The following is a 24,223-nucleotide window of genomic DNA, read 5'->3' as shown; positions in this document are numbered from 1 at the left end:
TTTCTCTGTATTTTTCTAGGCTGTTCTAATGACAATGTATCAAAAAAATGTGGAAAGGAATTAATTGCTTGTGTAGTCAGAGCAATGAAAACAGCAATCTGGCAGCTGAGAAGGAACAAATACCAAAATGGTATTTATCCAAAATGTAACATTCAGAACTTTGAGATCAGAAGATAATAACTATATAGGGAAGGCTGACCCTTTTGAAGCAAAAAACAAAACTTGGTGTGCAGATTTATGATTTTGGCCTACAACTCCCAGAAAGTTGTGTGACCAGTGGCTTGAGGAATTATAGGAGCTGTAGTTCAAGAGTAACTGTTCATCTCCCTCTTTCTCAAAGTAACTATAAGAGTTTCAGCTGCCTTTTGGAAGAATACAAAACTCTGGCCTCATTTGTGTGTGCGTGCTTTACTGCCCTATTGCTGAACCAAGGAGGAGCGGGCAGTGGGGGTAATAAGAAACCCACTGAAGCTTATGCTGTTACCACATTTTACAAACTATACAAGAAGAAGATGGGGAGATTAGTCACTGCGCGCGCACACACGCACACGCACGCGCACACGCACGCGCACACGCACACACACACGCGCGCACACACGCGCACACACACACAAAAGAAGGAAAAAGCATGAGGGGTGTATGTTTAAGTCTAGTGGAAGGGCCCTGTACTTCTGAATTGGCAACATATGTAAGGCAGGGCAAGTCTTAACTATGGAATATTATTATACAAGCACATTTCTCACTTGTTGGCTTTTTAAAGTTCTCTAAGTCTCTCAGCACCCTTAAATTAGACCAGCTGAGACTTACAGCTAATTGATAGGATATCAGCCACAACTGTGCTTCCCCTCCCCACCTCATTGGCAGTACAGGTTACAGCATATTCCCCCTCCTTTTCACCAAAACTAAACAGATTTTTTTGGAGAAAGAAAGCTTGTTGCAACATTATCAGAGACAAAAAAACCTCAAGTGAGTTGTGCCTCAGGTCAGTTTATTTTCTTGCTTCTGGTTTAAAAACTGGAGATATTTTGGTGTATGATCTCTGTATCATATACTGTAAGTTTTTCTTTCTACATCCATATACAGACTATTCATAGTTATTTTGGGTAGTTTTGAATGCTTTATAAAATGTTATAGTGTGTTTATACATCTCTCTGAAGAACTATATTTTTATTTGTTTTAGTTTTTGAGCCCTTCATGAGGAGAAAGGCTGGATATTGATTTTTTTTTTTTTAAATGCTCCTCACTACCTTTTATCAAGATGGTATTCATAAGTAAATCTGTATTGTTATATTTCTTACTAATGGGCTATAATATAGTTTTATATTTTTATACATATTTTCATAGTAGATTTATATTTGAAAAGTGCTGGGTACAGTAACTGTTTCTGTGCAGCTGGAGGCTTCCTTCATTGATGTCTTCTTCTTGGTTTTCCCTCACTTCCTGGAATGCCTTTTAAGCCATGAATCATTCTGTGATCTGGGCAATTTACATTTCTTTAAAACACAGTTTCCTCTCTGTAAACCAATTACCATTTTTGTATATTTCCCTGTATTTTAACTCTTTTCATATATCTGCATCTCTCTATCTAATCGGCTGAAACAGCAAGCAAATGAAAATAGAACATCATTAGGGCTTGTTTTTCCAAATATCAAAGACTTTACTTTATTTTATTTATCTTATTTGAAAGAGATAATTCCACAGCAAAAGTCTCATGGGGAAAGTACAGCTTTAGGTTCTGAGCCAGGTATGACTCAGATTGCTATTCTAATACAAAATATGTAAATAGCATTAATTATATGTTACTAAAACTTGTAGATATAATATGGTTGTCTTGTTTATATTTCCCAAGTGCTAATTTTAGACAATGTTTTCCTGTCCCCTTGTTAAAAACTGTTTTTCCCCAAGGCTGCTTTGGAACTATCTTGGAAAGTTTAGGGTGGAAAAGTCAACATAAATAACGGGTTAAGCTTATTAGTTTCTGGTTTCTGGGACCATCAGACTATTGCCTTTTGTCTTGACCAACAAGCAAATATTCAACATGTACTGCTTTTCTCTTGTCCATCAGTCTATTTTAAGTAGCCAGATAGACATGTGACACTGAGAATCTTTGTAACTATTACTGAAGAAAGCAGGAGAAGGTTATTCCTTTATTAGATCACTGGGGGGAGGGAGGGAGAGAGATATCAAACAGTGTGAGTTTTCATGATTAAAATCTAATTCTTCATGTCATGCACCAATATCTTGTGGATAGTCCCAAACATTTATGGTAGAAGTCTGCCAGGTGTGCTTGTTAAGGTGAGCTGAAAGTTGGCTGCAACTGGTCTATGGGGATGTGGTTTAATGGTATCCAATTCAAAATTCAAACCCTGGTAATGTGGTTTGAATTTTTCACCCACTTAATTCTGACAGCCAATTAATCTGTATACGCTTCCCTCACATACACATCACTTGTTTTTGAAATGCAAGTTTCCTGCTTGGCTGGAAGGTGGAGGAAAAGGCAACACAGAAGCATTGCAATCTCCATCAGAAAGCTGGGATAAAATTTGGTTTACTCACCAAGTAGGAGAATCCTTTTAAGGCCAAATAAATAGCATCACCTGGTGAGTGTGTAAGCAGTTATTATTTTCAGTTTCCATTCCAGTTTGATTGATGTCAAGCGTCTATGTAGTCCTCTTGGGAGTGCTGAGAGGAGGCTTTTCCTAATATCTTCACAATTTCCAACAATAACAACACAGGAAGTCATGTGGTCCTTTCATGATACAAATGCAGGAGGGGATGCCTTTATTTTTAGTGGTGTATTATGCTGGCTAGATAGTTCAGTAATTTAAGAGAGATTGGAAGTTTGATTCCCTACTGTGCCTTCTGCTAGTAGAGACAGCTTGTGTGGCCTTGGGCAAGCTGCACAGTCACAGGGTGGCCCCAGAAGAAGGGAATGGTAAAACACTTCTGAATATTCTCTACCTGGAAAACCTCGAGAATTGACTTGAGAGCATGCGGTGGTGGTTATAAAAGCATCACCTTCTCCTGCATTGGTATTGTGTAAGGACCTCACAGCTTCCTTTGTTGGGGAATTTTTCCCCCCAGTACTATTGAAGAAGATTCTGTAAAACACATGGGGAAGTTGTGGAAGATTGTTTTTATTCCATTGCATTCAAAATATGCGTAGTATTCACTGGGCAGCTTGTCTTGTCTTGCTTTAGCCTTGGCATCCAAGGAAAGGTCTGTGCCGCGGCCACCAAAGTGGAATTTAGCACAAATAGCATTTATCTGTCTGATCTGGTTGCCTTCAGAGTTGACTCACAGTAGCTCCAATAGGCAGACAACACAGTCATTTAGGGCAACCATGTCCAGTAAAATACTCAGAGGCTGGCAGAGGTGTCCAGCTGCCAATATGCCACAGGCAAAATGAATCTTAATAAGTAAGGTTGTGGCATAAATAAACACATTTGTTCCTGTAGGGAAGCAGAAGTTTGGAAACATAAAATTTTTGTAAGCAGTGATAGTTTCTGATCTGATGTCTTCAGAGTGCGAGTTTAAGAATACTCATTAGCACAAGGGAAAACCTTACCTGTTGAATTTTTTTTCATAAACAGATGTTATGGTCACAGATGTTATAGCTGAATATGACATTCCTCACAAATTCAGTATAATGTCCAGATTACAAACGGGAAGCCATACCAACATCCAGTGAAGTACATCCCTTCATACCCATGTGCCATTTCAAATTTTGATTGGCAAAGTCTTGAATATATAGAAAGCTCTGTGTATATAAAAATATAAAATCCCCTTTCACCTAGGTGGATTGAGAATATTGTTAGTAACTGTGTTCTTCATCTTAATAAACAACTGCAATTTTACTAAGCAAAGGGACAATTTGTATGTCTGACATACTTATCTAGCAGACAGGCTTAATGGCTTGTAGTAGTGCTTATTGTTTTGTGTGCACAAAGGCTGAGTTAGTGGGCCAGAAATTGCTGTGGAATAATTAACCTGATAGTGCTGGGGACAGGCTCCGGGCTAAGACAGTGGGGTGAGGTTACTATCACAGAATGAACAGACAAAATAGAAGACCCTTTTTAATAACAGGGATATTAGAAAATGCAGTTTTCCTCACCTGTTTAAGACTTATGATCTGTTGGAATACCAATACCCTTGAAGAACAGGATGAAATTGAGGGGAAATGACTCTTGTCCTAGAAATACAGAGACTTCACAGTGCAGTCAGTCAGATTGAGGCAATTACTGGAATCACACGGATAAAGAAGGACTAAAGGTCAGACTAAATGACATGTTTAACATCTCCTTAAAAACAGGTGTTTTTTCAAATGACTAAAGATGTTTGCTTGTTGCATCATGTGATTTTCCGTGCTTTGCATCTTGTGTTTAGTGTGCCTTGCTTTGTGACTGGTTACTGGAAGTTAAATGTGAATTTAATATGGAAGGTTGTCAAGGCATGTATTTTTCAGGGCGCTTCCTTGTAGGAGATGAAAAGAATTAATAGAAGGAAAAATGTGTTTCTGTTGATACCTAGCTTGACCTTGGTGGACATTATTTATTTAGACTTTTAAAATACTTTTGACAAGATCCCTCACCAAAGACTCCTGAACAAACTCAGCTGTTATGGGATAAGAGAATATGCTTGTAACTACTTAAGGAATATGAGGCTTACTGTAGTAATGAATGAAAAAAGGTTTTTGTAAGGGAGTGATTAACAAGTAGGGTCTACCAGGATCAGTTCCGAAGTCTGTGCCTTTAACTTACAGTATTTATAAATGATACAGAGTTAGGACTGAACTCTGACACTCTGGTATGTAGGATGTTAAAATCCAAAGAACTAGTAAACAGCTTAAAATGTCTCCTGAAACTGGGATAAAGAGCATTAGAATGGCAAATATGGTTCATTGCCAGGAAAACTTGATTCACATTGAGACATGAAAACCTGACTTCATATGTAGTGATGGGGCGGATCCTGTGAAAAAGGCAAATTCTGTGTTGAGGATCATTGGGAGAGGAATGAAAAGTAAAACAGCCAGTATTACAGTAAAAGGTAAAGGTAAAGGTTCCCCTTGACCATTTTTTGTCCAGTCGTGTTCAACTCTAGGGGGGGTGCTCATCCCCGTTTCCAGGCCATAGAGCCAGCGTTTGTCCGAAGACAATCTTCCGTGGTCACATGGCCAGTGCAACTTAGACATGGAACACTGTTACCTTCCCACTGAGGTTGTCCCTGTTTATCTACTTGCATTTGCATGCTTTCGAACCGCTAGGTTGGCGGGAGCTGGGACAAGCGATGGGTGCTCACTCCGTCACATGGATTTGATCTTATGACTGCTTGGTCTTCTGACCCTGCAGCACAAGCTTCTGCGGTTTAGCCCACAGCACCACCACATCCCAGTGTTACAGTGCCTTTATACAATTATATAGTACGATTATACTTGGAATACTGTGAATTGCTTTGGTCAATGGATAGCAAATCAATATTGTGGAACTAGAAAAGATGCAGGAAAGCACAACCAAAAGAATCTAAACCTCAACCAACCCCCTGAGGAAAAGTGGATGAAGAGCCATTCCCCCCCACCTTTTTTTTATGCTATTAATATCTGGAATCATTGAGTGGTTGAAAGGTGTGAGATTCGGGACAGATAAAAGAAAGCACTTATTCAGACAGTGCACAATTGAAACTATGGATTTCCCTGCTACAAGATGCAGTAGCAGCCACGCCTGTGATGAGTTTTTCAAATAGGGTTATACAGACGAATGCAGGATAAATAGCAGTTAGTCATTATGGCTATACATTAGCTGCACTATCAAAGGGAAGAATGCCTGTAGTATTGTAGTGTGGAAGATGAGCCAGAGGGAGGCTTGTACTCATGTTCTGCTTATGGGCTTCCTGTATACAATTGGTTGGCTGCTGTGGGAACAGAAGGCTGGTCGAGATGGGCCATTGGTCTAATCCAGCAAGACTAATTTATGTGAGAGACATGTTCCTTAAACAGTAGGCCATTGGGTAGAAATGATTGGAATGAGAGAACTTTATTGCTACTTTACCATGGAAAGAGCCTGAGAATATAGCTATTCTTAATTTTGCTATGGGCTATTTTCCTCCTCTAGTAATCGAAGAAGGGTCATTAAAAAGTGATTTGATGTCAGAGACTGCCCTTTTCTAATACCTGTCATCTTTTTGGACTGTAAAATGAGGAGCTTTAGCTGAGGGGGGAAATGTCTGTCTGAAAAGGGATAAGGGGTGTGAAGTCCTGCCACAATGTCTGCCCACAGGTAGGAATCAGTCCAGCTTTGTTAAGAAGGCTTTTTCCTGGAGCTGAAGGGATTCTCTGTGGAATTCTCAATTTTTGTTCATATCCACAGCTTTTCCTCCCTTCTTCCCTCCCTCCCTCCCTCTTCTCTCTTTCTCTTTCAGTGAACCATTTCTAATACAAGCCTGATTCATTTGAAATAAATGCCGAAAGGAGAAAGGCTTTCTTATTTATTTCCTCAGGGTGAGGCAAGGTGAAACGCAGGGCACAAGCTCTCTGAATGTCAGAGCTACCCTGTTGTAGGTCTATGGTCAGGTCAGTTCCTGCCATCCACTTTGAACAGAAAAGAAGCTAAAGATCCCCTAAGCTCCACTTACAGTGTATAAAGCCATCCGGGCTTATGGTGTCCTAGATATTTTTAGTCACAATCTGGCATTTTTCCAGAGCAATAAAAAAGATACACACGCTTGTGTACGCCTGCACACAAATCCCAGTATGTAGAAGAACCTGTAAATCAGGGGCTGGAGCTTATGCCTTGGTCTGTGAAATTTCTAAAAGTATGGGGACATACTCATACTTTTCTGGGTTTATTCCATTTGTTAGGATTATATTTTCTTTTAAAATCTGACAGGCAGTCTTGTATATCTTTACTCACTGAATTCAAGTACCTGTGTGAAGAATGGCAGCCACAAGTTGGTTGTTATATGATGAAGAGAACCATCTAATTCCCCACTGTGTTTTGCTTGCTCACCCACTAAGCCTTAGAAAAGAGTCATGAAAACATCTTTATCCATATCACAAGGAGCTACTCTTTCAACCGCACAAACTCTTCCTTTCTCACATCCCCATAAAGAGAAGTGGATGGGTGTATTTCTGTTCACCTGTCACACAATAATTAGAATTCCCCTCCACAAGCTGTGAACTGTTCTGTCCTTTGGAACAACTTCTTTTTTTAAAAAAAAATCTACCAAGGCCATTGGCTACCCATTGAAAGCAGCAATGGGATTAGTGACACCTCATTTCTCCTATCCTCTTCAATCATCTGAGGACTTGGAGGGAGAATATAATAGCCTACTAGTTTAAGTTGTTTGGGGTAAATTGGTTCTTTTACCCTAAACCTCTTGCTCATGGTGGAAGCTGATTAGATTTCCTCCAGTTCTCTTGGAGTTTCATAACTTTTTGTCCATTGTTCCAGTATGTTACTCCTGTCAACCTGCACTGACTGAAGACAGCCCCCTTTTTCCTCTGTCAGAAAATCTGCAGTGAATGCAAGGGAAGAACGTATGTCACTTTTCCTACAGAGGTGAGTAGAAGGGGATAGAGAGAAAACAACATAAGGAGTTTTTCTAAATAAATTTTGTAATATTTTCTAATGTAGAAATATTATAGTATTTATCCTCAGTGGAAACAGTGGAGGTTGGATCCAAATTTTGACTCTCTCGGTCAAAAAGAGCTTCTTCCACCTACAGGAAGTTTCTGATCCACAGAAGAATATTTCTGAAAAGGGGTTGGTAGTCTGCTGAATCTGGCTTCCCCTTCAGGGATGGAGGAGACTGAAGGGAAAGTCAAATGGAGGCTGTGGGAGAACTGATGCCTTGGGGGGCTGCAGAGGAAGGGAGGAATTAATAAAGTTGCCTCTTTACTCCCTCACTTTTCTGCCAATGCAAGTGTTCTGGAGTAGTGGCCCCACAGGAGAAAAGGAAACTGGCTCCAACTTAATGTTGCTTTTAAAGGGGCTGGGGTTGGGGATAGTGGAATACAGAGGGCTGTGACTGCGCAGAATATTTTCAACTGTTTTTAAACAAATATTCGATGGTCAGGTTTGAACTAGAATAATCACCCTAATCAGACAGCCATCAAATGGGAACAATAAATTGTGATGGAAATTATTTAAAGAAACTGTCTAATGTGTTAGTGTGTTTGATGAAGACTCAGGAGAACTGGGATTAAATCTTCCCTCAGCCACAAGATTAATTGAATGACTTTGGACCAGTCACATTCTCAGCCTGATCAACCTCACTTGTATGATTAAAATGAGTGATACAGTGAGTTCCTTATTCCTTGTTTTAGGTTCTGAAGCTCCTTGGGGCTTCTTTTTGCCCTGCACAAGCTTTTGGGAGCCCTAAAACAGGATGAGAGAAGTCTTTAATCATCAAAAATCACTGCTAGATCGCCACTGTTGGGATCAAGACTTCTGGGGACAATCAGATGGAGATTCTTGGTCATTAAATGTGCCCCTTCTCCCCAGTTTTAAGCCTCACAAAGGTTTCCCAGGGCAAAAGGAGCCCTAGGAAGCCTTGGAGCCTAGAATGGAAGAATAGGAAGTATTTAAATAACGTAAATTAAATTTTATCAGTAGAAACTGATGGCATCATCAGCTTCTGACATGTAAAGTTATGCAAACAGTATTTTGGCCAATAAACTATTCAGAATGTAGACTAAAAAAGGTTTCAGATTAAAATTCCTGACCTGGAACATAGAAATACCTGAGACTGAAGAAGCCCCTAGCTCTTGGAGCCAGCCATTGTTTTGCACCCATGGTATCCCAAATTCAATACCCAGAAAAACTGACTGGCACTGTTTTCTAAAAATTCAGCCCAGACAAAAGTTTATGCAAATAGCAGTTCTTCATCACTTTATTGAGCCCTCTGCTCCATTACAGTTGAGTTAATGGCTGATATCACTATACTGTGGAGCAGTAAATTTCATAAATTACATATGTATTGGCTGGAATTCCTCCGGTAAGCTTAAGGATTTTTTTTTAGGGCAGGTTTCATGTGCACGAAGGGAATGATGTCAGCAGTAGCAGATTGCCACTGATTAAAGATTTCCTTTTTCAATTTTGGGCAGCATGTGACTTTGTGTGATTGCATGCAAGCCATGTGCGCCCCACATTTTAAAAAGGAAGTTTTTAATCAGTGTTAATATGCCACATGATGATGATGTTATTACTGTTGTGCAGATAGAGCTACGCAACAGTCAAGAAGGGCCTCCTTATGTCTTTGCTGAAATACAAGCCAATCAATTTGTTCTTGTGTTGGAAATTGCATTATTTCAATGTGTAAATAATTCATATAATGTTCCCTTATATTAGAGTTGTATATCCTCACTTGCTTCATCCTTGCAGGAAAGGACATTGCAACATTCTGTTCACCAGGAAGAAAGATAAGGAATTTCCTAGTACTTCTGATGAAGTTCTCATGTTAGTAAGATTTTCTATCATTCCCAAAGTTATGGACTTTTAGTGTTCTCCCCCACACACACACTTTTTTAAAAAAATGATTGAACCTTGATTATTTTGTGAATTTTCAGTTGATCATTGTGGCATTCACCCTTATTATGTTAAATAATCATGCATTATTCATGTTTTATGCTGATGTGGTTGAGAGGTGGGGGCACTAGAGATGTTAAAAGGTAGAGCTTGAGATGAGTGGAGGGGGGAGTTCAGAGAGACAGAGAGAGTTATTTAGTATGGGAATCTGAGGAGTGATTAGTCTGAGGAGTGTATAGTAACCTGTAAGATAATATAGAAGATTGTTATTGATACTTGAAGAACCTGAAGAAGATACTTATGAATTATTATAGAAACATCTGTAATCAATAAACCTGTTTTATTCAAAAGGCAGTGATGAATGGACCTTTGTCTTTCCTAAGCAAAGTACGTTGATAAAGAAATCAACTGGTGGCAGCAAGTGAAAAGGTGTTTGGTTTGCCTTCATGTGCTCTGTGTTTGGAAGAGAAACAGGGGCCACAAAGGGGCAAATATCACAATCATAATAAAGATGTTGTTCACTTGTGAATAGTAGCAAGGCAGCCAGGCCAGATCCTTAGCCAATAAAAATTTAGAGGTAACCTTGTACTTGTTCTGTGCTCATTAATGATGAACAATTACCTCTGGCTTGTAGATTATCAATAAAATTGTGGCCAAATATAAGCCAAGATTGATGTTTGTCTCTTGCCAACTGCAAAGATCACTTGCAACTCTCAACTTCCAAAGCTACCAAAAACGGGTAGTAAATGGCTAGAAGATGCTGAGCACAACTGAGAGGTAAACAAGCTGACTGCTTATTTTCCACCAAGACTGTGATTGTTCCCATTGTAAAGTCTCTGTTCTGTTGGTCTGGCATGGAAGGTAATTCAAGAGACTTGTGCATTTCAAAGCTCTGCATATTAAGAACATAATGTGGGGGAAGGTATAAGTCTATTACAAAAGATCGGTTTCACCTCTTGAGACAATATCTGGATATTCTGTTTGCTAGATTTCCATCTTTTATGTTGCACACAACTCACACAGATACACACAGAGTAAATATATTCATAAGAGTGTATCTCTCCTATTCAGTGATATTGGTTGGACTCCAGTTTAACCACTATGACTTCATCCAATGCAATTCTAGGATCTGTAGTTTTGTGGGGTTCTTGGAATTCTATGCTGTACCTCATTGAAGTGAACTAGAGCGCTCAAGAAGAAAGACCTAAGTACTTTACCAAGCTACAAATCCCAGAATGCTGTACAACTGAGCCATTATAGTTTAAGTGGAATCAAACCACTATACCTGTGTTACTATAGATGGGCCTATAGTATAGGAATGAGGATGTGTGGCCTTTTGGGGGCTGTTGGTCTGCAGCTCACATCACTCCTTGCTATTGTCTTTGCTGGCTATCACTAGTGGAAGTCGGCAGTCCAAAAATGTCGGGAGGGCCAGAGGTTCCTCATTCCTGCCATAATGTGAGTGCCTGGATCTTATATGATAGGTTTCAAAATCAGACCACCTTCTCTGGTGAATGTTCTTGAATTTCACATTGTTGTACTTCATTATATGCCTCTCAGTGATTACAGCAGAGATGTAGGACAGCTACAGCATTGATGCAGGGGAGCTCTGTGGCTTTTATCTGAGGATAGCCTTATAATATTTAAAAGTCTAACATGTGGGTAAGTTCAGTTTTTGAGATATTTAAAACACAATTTGTATGGTGCCCCACTCACCTGTTAACAACATTTAAATCTGAAAAGATTCCGCCAAGGAGCCTCCTCTCTCTCTCTCTCTCTCTCTCTCTCTCTCGTTTCTCACACCTCTTGTTGGCTGCAGTCTCTTTGTACAATATGTACTATGGTTCATATAAGTGTAGGATGGGGATGGAAAAAGAACTCACTAAATTCCTCATTCTCATCTATGTTGTATGTCTTGACATGTGAGACACTTCATGTGCAATCTGAAAGTTCCATAAGATTCCTTGTTTCTAGCAAAGAAGGAGACAGAGTTCTACCATCTCTGTAATTTGTGTAAAATATTTTTATTGCAATTTTCCTTTAAGAAGCCAAGAACAGAAGCCTGGTTGTTTGTTCAGAAATATGCAAACAGTATTTCTTAAGCTCACAGACATACATAGCAAGCATAGAAGGATGGGCTAATTTTAAAATAAGATGCAAACAACCTATGCACTGCTTAAATTCTTAAATAAAGCAGCAGCCTTCCTTGTCTGTGGCTATTTGCATTTATAAAATTGTGCATATTGTGGATTTCTGCACAAAATTGAAAATCTTTGAAGAAAAATAGGCAATTTGTGGGAAGTAGCATTTATGCCATTGTAAAGATGCCACTGCCAGCACTAAGAACTTCATTGTTGTTATCACCAGTGCTCTCTAGTGATTATCAGAGGAACAAAAGTCCATTTTAGTTCTCCCAACATATGAGGAGCTAAGATGAGTCCAATTATAATTTTCACATGTATGCTCAACTATGTATGCTTGTCCCTCTTGCTTGTCCCTGTAGTATTGTGTATGAATAGACATTGCTATACTATACTACAGTTTTGTAACTGAGAGCTTTGGTTTCTTATCACAGCAGATGACTTTAGTGGAGATTCCCAATCCCAATACAGTGGTGCCTCGCAAGACGATGTTAATTCGTTCCGCGAAAAATGCCGTCTTGCAAAAACATTGTCTTGCGAAACGCGGTTCCCCATTGGAATACATTGAAATCCATTTAATGTGTTCCAATGGGGAAAAATCATCGTCTTGCGAAAATTGTCTATAGGAAACCATCGTCTTACAAAGTGCAACAGCGATCACAAAAACTAATCGTCTTGCGGATTAATCATTTTGCAAGGTAATCGTCTTGTGAGGCACCACTGTAGTTAGAAACTGGATGTTGAAGTATTTATTTATTTATTTATTTATTTATTTATTTATTTATTTATTTATTTATTTATTTATTTATTTATTTATTTAACTTATATGCCGCCCACTCTACCCAAAGGTCTCTGGGTGGCTTACAACAATTAAAATACAATTAAAATACAACAAAAGATAAAACTATTAAAATACAATTAAAATACATACTCTAAAAATTGCTATCAGGACCCACAGTTGATGTTATTTCAATTAAAAGCCTTCTGGAACAGGAAGGTTTTGACTTGGCACCGAAATGTCATCAGCGTCAGCGCCAGACAAATCTCAGTTGGGAGAGCATTCCATAGTCTAGTACTATGGAATGCCACAGTACTGTTTCTAGACACAAATAGACTGAACAGAAACTGAATTAGTACCTTTTCAATATTCACTGCTGCTTGTTGCTTCAGTCTCCCAGAAGCAGGAAAGTTAAGTGAGAAGGAGGAAGGGAAGAGAGAAAGTGAGCAAACAGTCTGTGGGACCAAAGGGGGGGGCATTGGTAGCTACTTGAAAAATGCTGGATATTCAAGTATCTCTGCCTCCGAGACAATATACTCAATCTCTCAGCCATTTCCTACTCCATTTTCTGGCACTGGTGCCATCTTAAGAGAACCCAAAACAACAAAAATTATAACTATCTGGCCTCAGTGAATATGCTCCTTCCATAAAATCTGCTTTATGAGAACTTTCTGAAATAATTTGAGGTTTTTTTTCTTATTTACAGTTACCTCTGCTCCACATATTCAAGTGGGGGGGCAACTTTCACAGGGCTGGGGACCAATTTTTTGTACCCAGAATATTCTGTGAATGGTGCTCCCGCATGCTGCTCAAATTTAGCAGCCTATTAGTAACTAGAAGCAGAAACTGTGCCCCTTCCCATTTCCCCAGACTACACACTCTGCTATAAGTGGAAACCTTGTTTATGAGAAGAACCATACTCCCAGAAGCTTCCATGAGCATGATTGTCACTAAAAACAAACAAAAATAATATAAAGGTACCAGCTCATGAAAAGACTTGTTTTTCTGCAAGAAATGTGCCCTTCTTACAACGTCATGTGTCTTAAATTAAGAGATATGGTACCAACTTTAGGGAGAGCTTCAAGGGTGTGGAAATGCAAAAATGCCCAGGAGGGCACATCTGGTGTTGCCCACCCTACTATATGTGATTTTCATAACATTTGCCCACAAAAATCTAGGAGGAATTTTAATCCAGTCCCCCTTTTTTAAAAAAAAAACTATAAAGGCTGTTCTGGCACAAGGTAAATGTGCCTGGATTATTTTCTCTGAAAACTGACCGGTGTGATCCTCCCATTAGGTATACCAAAGCCTGAAATTCTTATCCAGCTCTTCCATTCTTCTTCTAAATGAAGAACCCACACTCCTATTCTCCACTTGGTACATGGAATCCCTTATAAAGCTTTACTATTCCTGCATATTTCATCTGATGCTGACGCAAACATAAAGGTATACAGTAGTCTTTTGTTGATTTCCAGGTTTATCAGCATGACACGAAAAGACAGTGATTCTGAACTGAGTTAGGAATTCAGCTAGAGCAGGGGCCTCAAACTCATTTTACCTAGGGGCCACTGGAGGCAGATTCTGGGTGAGGCTGGGCCACATCAGATTTTCCGCCAAGTGGATCAAGAGCCCGAGGAAGCTGCCAAGGAGTTTCCTTAGCCCGGCTGGGGCTCCAAGGAGGAGGAAGCACCGCTGGGTGCTGAGGTGGCTGCTGGCCGAGCAGGTGCTGAGAGAGAAAGAGAGCCAGAGAGCCGCTTCCCTGGAAGAGGTGGTGGCGGCAGTTGCTGTTGGCGGCACTGTTGGAGGTGCTCTTTGAGGACAGGCTGGGAGCAAGCTCCACTCTCAGGCATCACGAGGTGGTGGCTCGGGTGCTCAGGGAAAAGGGCTGGTAGCGTGCCTCGCTTGCTGACTCTCCCCCAAGACAGCACCTCTTGCACCCTCCATCTGGAACTGCAGCTTGCCAGCCTGACTCTTGACAGCAGAGGCCGCATGGGCGCTTCAGGGGGGGGCAGGCAAGGTGGGGGCCACAAACTATTATCTGGCGGGCCACAAATGGCCCCCAGGTCACATATTTGAGACCCCTGAGCTAGAGTCAAGCTGGGTGGCCTGTTTTCTGAATCATTGCATTGGAACCGGACCTGAACATTTGATTCTATTCAAATATTCCCAGTGATCACTTGAAGTTTTGTCATATAAAAATCCTCAGTTTCTGCAATGTACTACAAGCATCTCTCCAACTTGATCCATGTCACAAACAAGATGGCAATTACACCATTTATTGTTAATTATACCATTTGGATGCATCTAGGTTGCTTTGAAAAGCATTTTCTTCACTAGCTTGCGAATACCATTTATTAGCTCATGAATGTTAATTGTGTTGATCACATTGTGATAAGAGAGCAGTATTAAAATGCAAATGGTAATACACAACTTGGAATAATGAAGAACAATATAATCTACAAAGTTCAGGGACAACTCAGTATTAGGGATGATAGGTTGAAATCTGAAGGAGGACCCTTTCTACTATGTAGCTACTGACCTGAAGGAAATGTGATGTTTGGAAACACACATGAGCAATGTTGTTAGTTTTTGGTCCCAAATAAAATATTGTTTTAAGAACCACTGCACCAATTGTAGAGTTGAATCCAGACTTGTTCATAACTGGGTAGAGCCATTTAGTTCAGTGGGGCATTAGTCTAGTTTCCCCTCTTAGTCTGGAAGGCAAAATATGGCCATTAAGGTGAAAAAGCTAGTCTGGGGAGGAAAAATGGAACAACCTCCTCTCTTTTTATTTATTTATTTATTTGCCTGTTAGGAGACCTTGCTTCTGGCATGGCTAGATCAATGTCCTTAAAGATATGAAAATGAAAATTGCCACCATTCTCATGCAAAACATCTTGCATTGCAAAAAGAGAAATCTGAAGTCTCACATCCTTTGTCCAGGTAATAAGAAAAATATATAATGAAATACGTGCCTGGAAAACTGAGATACCAGAGTGCATATTGGTGTGTGTATTTCAGACACTACTTATTGTTCCACGTTTGATATCAGATTTCATTTTCTAACCCAGTGTCTAGAGTGGCATGAGCCAGTGAAACCCCTCCAGCCCTGCAGTTTTCATACTTTCCTCCTTGTTATAAGCTGTTTGTTGCAGCAACACAGGATTATAAATACTGAAATGAGCAGTATATAATCTTGTGACCCAGCCGGCTGAACACAACCCCATACCCAAACATTATGGTTTGCTAACTGCTTGCTAGCAGTTAATTTTTTTAGTTCTGAGCATCCAGCTGGGACAAGATGTGCATGTTGTCATGTAGTCTACTGTGTGTGTTGCAAAGAACCAGCAAATTAGGCTTTTTTTAAAAAGGGAGAAAAATCACCACCATTATCCTAAAAGTTTTTAAGAGCACACAAAGAATTTAATGTTGCTCCTCACTTCCCATCTGTTGTTGAAATATCAGTTTAATGTCTTCATAAAACAAATGGGTGGAACATAGAAAATACAGGTTTTAGAGACTGTTTCAGAGTAATTGTACCGATTGGTCTTTGAAGACTGAATGCTTCATGGGAAGCAAATAGACAACTCTCAGCAAGACAGAAAAAAATCCCATGGAGCTGTATTTATCAGGCTGGCATTTTGAAAAGACAAATTGCTGCACGTATTCTTTTAATATTGATTAGCTAAACGGTGCTCTTCTCTTATTCATGTCAAAACAGAATTGAACAGAATGGCACATAAAGGATATTGTTCAGTGAGGGAGAGAAGAACTGGCAGGAGGTGAAGATCTGAATTTGTAGACTTGAAAATGTTACAAAACAACATTTGGAAAGGACATTTAAAAGTAAATATATGAAACATAAAACTAGGAAAAGGAAATAAGATTTGTGGGAATAATAAACCATAAATAGCTAATTTGTATAAACTATTAGAAATGTACTAGTGAACTAGCATATGGGTTTTAGCTTCAGGATGCCAGTAGCATCATTACCAGTAGTATCCCCCTTGAATGGGTAACACGAAGGGGAACGTGCCTTTGGAATACCCTTTCAGCCTGGACACTAAAGGCATCTCATTCTGACCATTAAAAAAATAATAGAGTGGAAGAGTGTGGATAAGGACTCTTAACTAAATGCACTGTTTAGTGACAGAAAGGCCTTCCTGAATTATGCCTTTTTCAGGGTTGAATTTTTAATACTCCCCTTAGTTCTTTTAGCACTGTAGACATACAAAGCTCTCATGGCTATTTGACTTTTCCACTTACACACAAAAATACTGGTTCAGATTACATGCAACGTGTGTTGGTGGCAGTACAGTATTTACTGAATTTATTTACTGAACTCCCCAATCCAGTGAAAGTAAGAAGGCCCAATCTAATTTAGTTACATTGTTAACAGATTGTGTACATATGATATTATATTACTACCTTAGGCTACTTTTCATTGTTTGTTTGTTTGTTTGTTTGTTTGTTTGTTTGTTTGTTTGTTTAACTTATATGCCACCCACTCTGCCCAAAGGTCTCCGGATATATCTGCTGGTATTGATACTGAAATTGCTCATTTGGGAGCGGCTCATGGTTGCTTGTCCATCAAGGCAACAGTGGACCTGTCCTAATTAGTGTCTGGACCCACTCTTGGTTTGGTGTTTTGTTCTGGTGAAGACAGTGTTCTTGATTGAATAACCTCCCTAATGAATTGTGGAAATGCTTTAGATGGCACATATTTTGACTTCAGCAAAGCTTTTGACAAAGTGCTCCATGATCAGCAAGCTAACTAGTTATATGCTGGATAGAACAACCATTAGGTGGATACACAGTTGGTTACAGAATTGTGCTCAGAGTATGCTTATCAATGGATCCTTCTCAAATTGGGTGGAGGTAACAAGTGGGCAACCACAAAAGTCAGTCCTGGACTCAGTCCTGGGCCTGGTGCTCTTCAACATTTTTATTAATAACTTGGATGAGGGAATCCTTATCAAATTTGCAAATGATATAAAATTGGGTGGAACAGCAAATACCGTGGAAGACAGAAACAAAATCCTTGGGAGGCTCAGGCACTCGGCTGAAACAACAGAATGAAATTTAACAGGGATAAGTGCAAATTTGTGCTCCTATGGAAAAAGAAACCAAATGCACAGCTACAAAGTGGGGGTATACTTGTCTCTGTAATGCTACAGTACATGCTAGAAGGACCTTAGTATTGTAGATCACATGCTGAATATGAGCCAACAGTGCAATGTGGCTGCAAAATAGGCAAATACTATTTTAGGCTGCATTAACAGAAGTATAGTCTCCAACTCCCATGAAGTGCTAGTTCCCTTTTATTCACCATTGGTTAGACCTCATCTAGAGTGCTGTGTCCAGTTCCAGACATCTGCATTTTAAGAAGGATGCCGACAAACTGGAACAAGTTCAGAGGAGGGCAACAAGGATGATCAGGGGACTGGAAACCGAGCTCTATGACGAAGGAATGAAAGTACTGAGCATGTTTAGCTTTGAAAGTAGAAGATTGAGGAGAAATATTATAGTACAGTATTCAAATACAGTGGTGCCTCACTTAACGAGTGCACCGTATAGCGATGTTTCCGTATAGCGATCCCTTTTTCGGGATCGCTATACGGAAACATCCCCGATCGTCGCAATGGGGAAAACCCGCATTGCGAAGATCGGGTATTGCGGCGGCCATTTTGGAGCTGCCGAACAGCTGATCGGCGGTTCCAAAATGGCCGCTGGAAGCCCGGAAATGGCTGCCGGCAGCCGTTTTCGCGCCCTGCCCTCGCTTAGCGAAGGCACGAAAATGGCTGCTGGCAATTGGAATCCTCGCTGAACGGGTAAGTAACAAAGGTATTGGAACGCATTAAACGAAGTTTAATGCGTCTCAATACATTTCCCCTACCCGTTTAGCGACGATTTCACATAGCGAGGGCACCACTGTACTTGAAAGATGGTCATATAGTAGAGGATGGTCATATAGTAGAGGAGCAGGGTCTGTTCTCAATCATCCCAGAGAGCAGGACATACATGATAAAAATGTGCTCACAGGAAAAACTTCCTAACAGTTAGAGCAGTACAAGAATGGAACCAATTACTTTGGGTGGTGGTGAGCACTCCAACACTGAAGGCATTCAAGAGAAAAATAGAAACCATCTGTCAGATATACTTTTACGTATTTGGATTCCTGTACTGAATAGGGGATTGGACTCAGTGACTTTATAGGCCCCTTCCAACTCCATCATTCTGTGATTCTAAAGGAGAGGTGTTACAGATTCCAGTTATCATATGCAGAGCACTCCCTGGCCTGCTTTAAATTAGCTGCCGATATAGGCTGCCTGCCTGCCTGCCTGTCTGTCTGCCTCATCTGTTGAGTAAGATAGCCCATCTGAATAAAAAATGGATGTTTTCCATGTTTTGCCTTATTGTATTAAAGAAACTTTCCCAGTAGCTAAACATATGTGTATGTCAATCTCATATGTGCCATTTTCCACCAAGGCGTTCAAGAAGGTGATAGCTTCATAAATTCAGATTCATCTGGATGATATTGTTTTGTCTGGATCCATACTAATCAGGCTGTGGAAATAGATATATTTTAACTGTGTTCAAGTTTATTATTTTGCCATATTGATTATGTTATTCTGGGAGTGGAGCTTGGGAGGGGTTTTTTCGCATTTTACCCTGTACACCACCCATAGTAATGTGTATTCACTAACTGGGTAGCATACATATTAAATCATAGAATCATAGAAAAGTGAAGTTGGAAGGGGCCTACAAGGGCATCAAGTCCAACCCCCTGCTTAACGCAGGAATACAGTCAAAGCATATCTGCCAGGTTACCCAAGTTTTTCTTGAACGCCTCTAGTGTTGGAGCACCCACCAACTCCTGAGGTAACTGGTTCCACTGTCGTACTGCACTAACAGGAAGTTTTTCCTGATATTCAAATGAATGAATCAATGAATGAATGAATGAATCAATAAGATGGTTTTGGTCCCTTAGTGGGTGACATGAGAATTGAATGTGTGACCCTGTTAACTGCTGGATAGCTCAGTTGTTTAGGTATCTCGCTGTGGAGCCAGGGGTTGGGAGCTCAGTTTTCCACTGTGTCTCCTTTACAGGGGCTAGAGTTGATGATCCATAGTCTCCATTCCAGCTCTTCAGTTCTAAGATTATTCTAAGATTAATGTGTGACTTCATCAGTTCTCCCACAGTACTTAGTAGTCTTTGATATCACAGACTATGTTAGCTTTCAAGATTAGGTTGTTGGCTTTTTATTTTTTTATTTTTTTATTTTCCTGATAAATGTTATTTCAAATCTGTCTGCAGATTTTAAGGTTAAAAATGGGATGACTTAAATGTAGGCATACATGGAAGAACTGTATTCTTCTTGCTCATGGCAAAGGGTGCAGTTGCTGTTATATTAGTGGAAGGCAAACACAAATATGGTGGGGTACAAGAGTAATATCAAACTCTGTGATGGGTCATATTACAGGCACAAGAGCTTTAAAAAAATTAATTGGCATGTGTAAAATATGAGATAATGCTACAAACTAAAAAGAGAGCCTTTAGCTTCCCAACCCAATGTACTGAAATCTTGTCTAATTAATTACCTACATTTCATTGGAGGCACCCCATGCAGTTGTGTCAGCATGAGTCCCATGCAATCAGTGCTGTTCTTTATTCATGTCACTACTTGCACAAATGTTTTGATTCTTTACCAGCCTATTTCAGGAAAACACTTTTGCTGCATTTTGCTTTGTGCAAGTGTATGTGAGCAGTACAGTGGTGCCTCGCTTAACAATTTTAATTGGTTCCAAAAAAATAATCGCTATGGGAAAACATCCCTAAGCGAAACGCGGTTTCCCATTGAAATGCATTGAAAACCGGATAATCCATTCCAATAGGAACGGATTGCCGTCCTTAAGCGAAAATCGCCATAGGAAACATCGCTAAGCGAAACGCGGTTCCCCAGTTGAAATGCATTGAAACCCATTCAATGCATCTCAATGGGGGGAAAAAATCAACAACAAATTAAAAAAGAGTCAGAACAAAGTCAAATTTGGTTTACAAAGGGTTTATTAAGTGCACTTTATGATTTCAAACATTTTACACAGTAAACTTTAACTTTATAACATTTAAAAAACAGCAAACATGAGGCTGTTTAAACCATCGTTAAGTGAAACAGGGGACCCAAAAACCTAATCATTATGCGAAGCATGGTCCCGAAATCGCTAAGCAAAAATCGCCCATAGGAAACATTGTTAAAAGGAGCACAAAAATGCTCCGAAAAAGGTCATTGCTAAGCGAATTCATCATTAAACGAAGCGCCTGTTAAGCAAAGCACCACTGTAATTTGACAGGAATCTACACATTGTGTCTAAATGCTATAGCCGTGTCCATGCTGCAGATAAAAATATGGATATGGGGTTCAACACACTTTTTTAAAAAAGAGCTATGATTTACCTTTACCATGACAATTATTCACTACTGTGTTTTGTTTGTTTCTTAGGAGGCAGGGCATCTAATAGCCCTAATATGTATTCTGGAGGAAAAGGACAAAAAATAAGACAAAAGGAAAAATAACTATATTCCCCCAACAAGATATAGGACAATTGTTGTGTTAGAGAGCTACACATTAAGGCCAACAGTCTCTGTGGTGTAAGGGAATTCTTTAAATCATGAGGTTTACCATTCAGTTAAGAGGTCGTTTCACCATGAAGGGTAATAAGTCACACTTTCAAAAACAAAGGCTACATTTCATCATGCACAATGTGCCTCTCTTTCACTGCAGGAGTTCAAGAGTTAAGCTACCAATTACACAAACAGTGGGGAAGATGATGTACACTGTCTTAATAGCTGCATGATACAAAAGCTCTCTAGACTCTAACTGGTTTGGATAAAAAATACAAAATGAACAGGAAGCACAATAAGATTTTCCTGGTTTTTACCACTGTGTTCAACAGAGTCTAAGGTTCTCTCTCTCCATTTAGAACTATTTGAGCACTGAAATTCAGCAGTGCAATAATACGTATGAGTAATTGGTATAGGAACAAAGATACCCAGTGTGGTGGCTGGATAAATTGGATAAAGTGACATACAGTACTAGGAATTGGGAGGCCTGGGACTGAATCACCTTTCGGCCATGGAAACTTGCTGGGGATGCAGAACTGGTAGAATCACTCCTTAAATATCTCATTTACCTTGAAAGTCCTCTTAGGACTATACGTTGGTTCCAACTTGATGGCACATAACGTAAGAACAAAGCAGTTACAACCAGTTGATGTTGAGTTTTTGGTACACAATTATGTTAGACTCTTTATCTAAGAAATACTTGTTTCCCTGCATCTGCTTATGCATTTGAAAGTTTGCAAAGCTAGAGGATTATTTTTAATTATAATATGTCTCATTACGTAGGATCTTTGTATGACATGGCATTTGTGACTTGGGCTTCAGTCCTATGGATACTAACCAGGATTAAATCCAACTAAATTAAAAGCAGATGCATTTCTGAGTAGATGCAGAGCAGGCTGTGCTTTTAATAGAAATTTAGAGCCAAACTATAGTTCTGTGATCCAATGTTTTGGATGAGATGGGAACACTATGCACAACTGTGCGAAGAGATAGCCCTAAGATATTTTTTGCCTTTCCAATATCTTGATGTAAGTAATAAGATTTAAAGTTTTATTCTCTATGAGGACAGTTATGCACAGGGAGTTAGCTCTTTGTAAATATATTACATTGAGAATAAGTGCAGTAACAAATTTCCCCGCCCCCATTCAAAATGAAGCAATAGTCTTGGAGAGGGAGAGAGGATTTACAGTGGTGCCCCGCATAGCGACGTTTAATGCGTTCCTATGGGGCGAAAACTCACCGGTAAGCGAAGATTCCCCATCCGGCCACCATTTTTGCCGCCTCGGTAAGTGAGGGCAGGGCGTGAAAACGCTGCAGGCGGCCATTTTATTCTTCCGGTGGCCATTTTGGAACTGCCGATCAGCTGTTTTTAGTACATCGCAATGCGATATTCGCCCATTGGAATCATCGCAATGCGATCGCAATAGCGATCGCAAAAAACACGTCGCTATGCGGATTCGTTAAACAGTGCACTCGTTAAGCGAGGCACCACTGTATTAATAAACTCAGAACTGCAGATCCGGAAGGGACCCTTTGGATCATCGAGTCCAGCCCCTGTCAAGGAGGCACAGTAGGGAACTGAACTCCTAACCAGATACCTAAGCCACTGAGCTATCCAGCAGTCAATAGCACCAATTTAATTCTGACTCCTAGGCAATATAAAAAAGTTAAAAGTAATAAATTGACAGATGCAAATTAAAAAAATTGCTGTGTGTTCTTTCTTTAGTCTGCCTTGGGTCCTTTTTAAGGAGAAAGGCAGGATAAAAATATTTTAATTAATTAATTAATCCCAGAGAGGTTTGCTACATATTACTTTGAATAAGATTGTGTTTTGTTCCTATAGTACATAATTCTGAATATGATGCCTTTTTAAAAAAAGTGTGGAATGATATACTGCATTAAAATCAGCACATGGAGAACATAGCAGGATAGAGCATTTTAAAGAGAACTCAAAGCAATAAGCAGACAAGAAAGGATATTAAAATTTTTGTGAGATATACTAGAATCTGGTCCCAAGGAGAGGCAACACCTGGCAAAATTAGATGAGGTTGAATCAGCAAGTGTATTCCCTTAAACTCAATTGGCTGCTTCAAAATCTTGTTACATTTATTGCCCTATTCATTCTGAGACCCTGCATTCTAATTTCTACCATGAGGATAAATTGGCTGCTCATTTACATGTGAAGATACAGAATGGTACAGTAATAATCCAGCCATATGATAGACAGCAAAATTGCAAGCCTCTCACAATTTTAAGTAAGATTCAAATACTTCCTTATCTACTAGCAATTTACATTTTAAACAGACAAATTGCATCTCCTTTCTGCCCAACCTCATCAATGACATTTTGGATGCAATCCTATACACATACTTGTTGTTCTCATGTGCCGTTAGGTTACTTATGACTTTGACCTAAATAGAGTTTTTTTAATTACTTAAGATGTTCAAGGAATGGTTTGTCATTGCCACCCCCACCCCTTTAAATTTACATGGTGTGTAAATGTACATTTTGCAGGTATTTGAATCAGGTCTTCTGAGTCCCAGGCTGATATGCTGGGAAGTATATTACATTGGCTGTTGGTGTACTTTTGATTTAGAATGGCCTTGAGCAATTTCAAGATATGTGAGATCTGCAAGGAAAGATCTACTGTTGCTACCTCCCCTAAGTGAGTTTCTACAGCAAACCAGGTATTTGAACCCGAGCCTCCTGCTCTTAGCCTGCCATTCCATCCACTACACCACACTTGCTCCTGCACACTTACCTGATAGTAATTTTCACTGAAAACAACTTCATATGTGTGTAGGCATAGACAGGACTGTGCTGGTAAAGACTAAGTTGTATTAGCATGACACTACTGAATTAGGTGTATATGAACACCCATGTGATAGTAATATAGCCAAAGAAACAGCATAACTGGAAGGCCTCACTTCCTCGTTGCATTCTTGAAAATGAGTGCAGAAGGGTAACACTCCACCAGAAGAGCAAAGTAAATTAACTCAGAGGTGGATGTGTAAGATTCTGTAATCCACAGAATATTAAAACTTACATTTAAATGAATTTTTGTGTTTTACTTTCCCATCTTTTCTAGCAGACGTGAAATCAATTTGAAGTAGAGATGGGACTTTCTCCAATTTTCCAGAACAGATATCTGGTTTTTCCC

General features: G+C 39.7%; 1 long non-coding RNA gene across 7 annotated transcripts in view; it reads left to right on the top strand.

Moving 5' to 3' along the window:
- The first annotated feature begins 734 nt into the window (after positions 1-734).
- The window catches only part of LOC110084632 (uncharacterized), an 81,940-nt gene continuing 58,451 nt past the window's right edge, over positions 735-24,223 (top strand). For 2 of the 7 annotated variants that reach the window (XR_013537092.1, XR_012087359.2), the window contains exons 1-2: positions 745-982; positions 7,446-7,553. This is a non-coding gene — a long non-coding RNA (uncharacterized LOC110084632). Of the gene's footprint in view, positions 983-7,445; positions 7,554-15,255; positions 15,384-24,223 lie in introns of all 7 variants that reach the window. The other 5 variants (XR_013537090.1, XR_013537093.1, XR_013537094.1 and 2 more) reach the window with 5 other exon arrangements.

The sequence above is a fragment of the Pogona vitticeps genome, chromosome 5 (genome assembly GCF_051106095.1).
Source record: "Pogona vitticeps strain Pit_001003342236 chromosome 5, PviZW2.1, whole genome shotgun sequence".
NCBI classification, from domain to species: Eukaryota; Metazoa; Chordata; class Lepidosauria; order Squamata; family Agamidae; genus Pogona; species Pogona vitticeps.
Note: the sequence above shows the minus strand (reverse complement) of the source record. Positions and strands in the feature narration are given on the sequence as shown.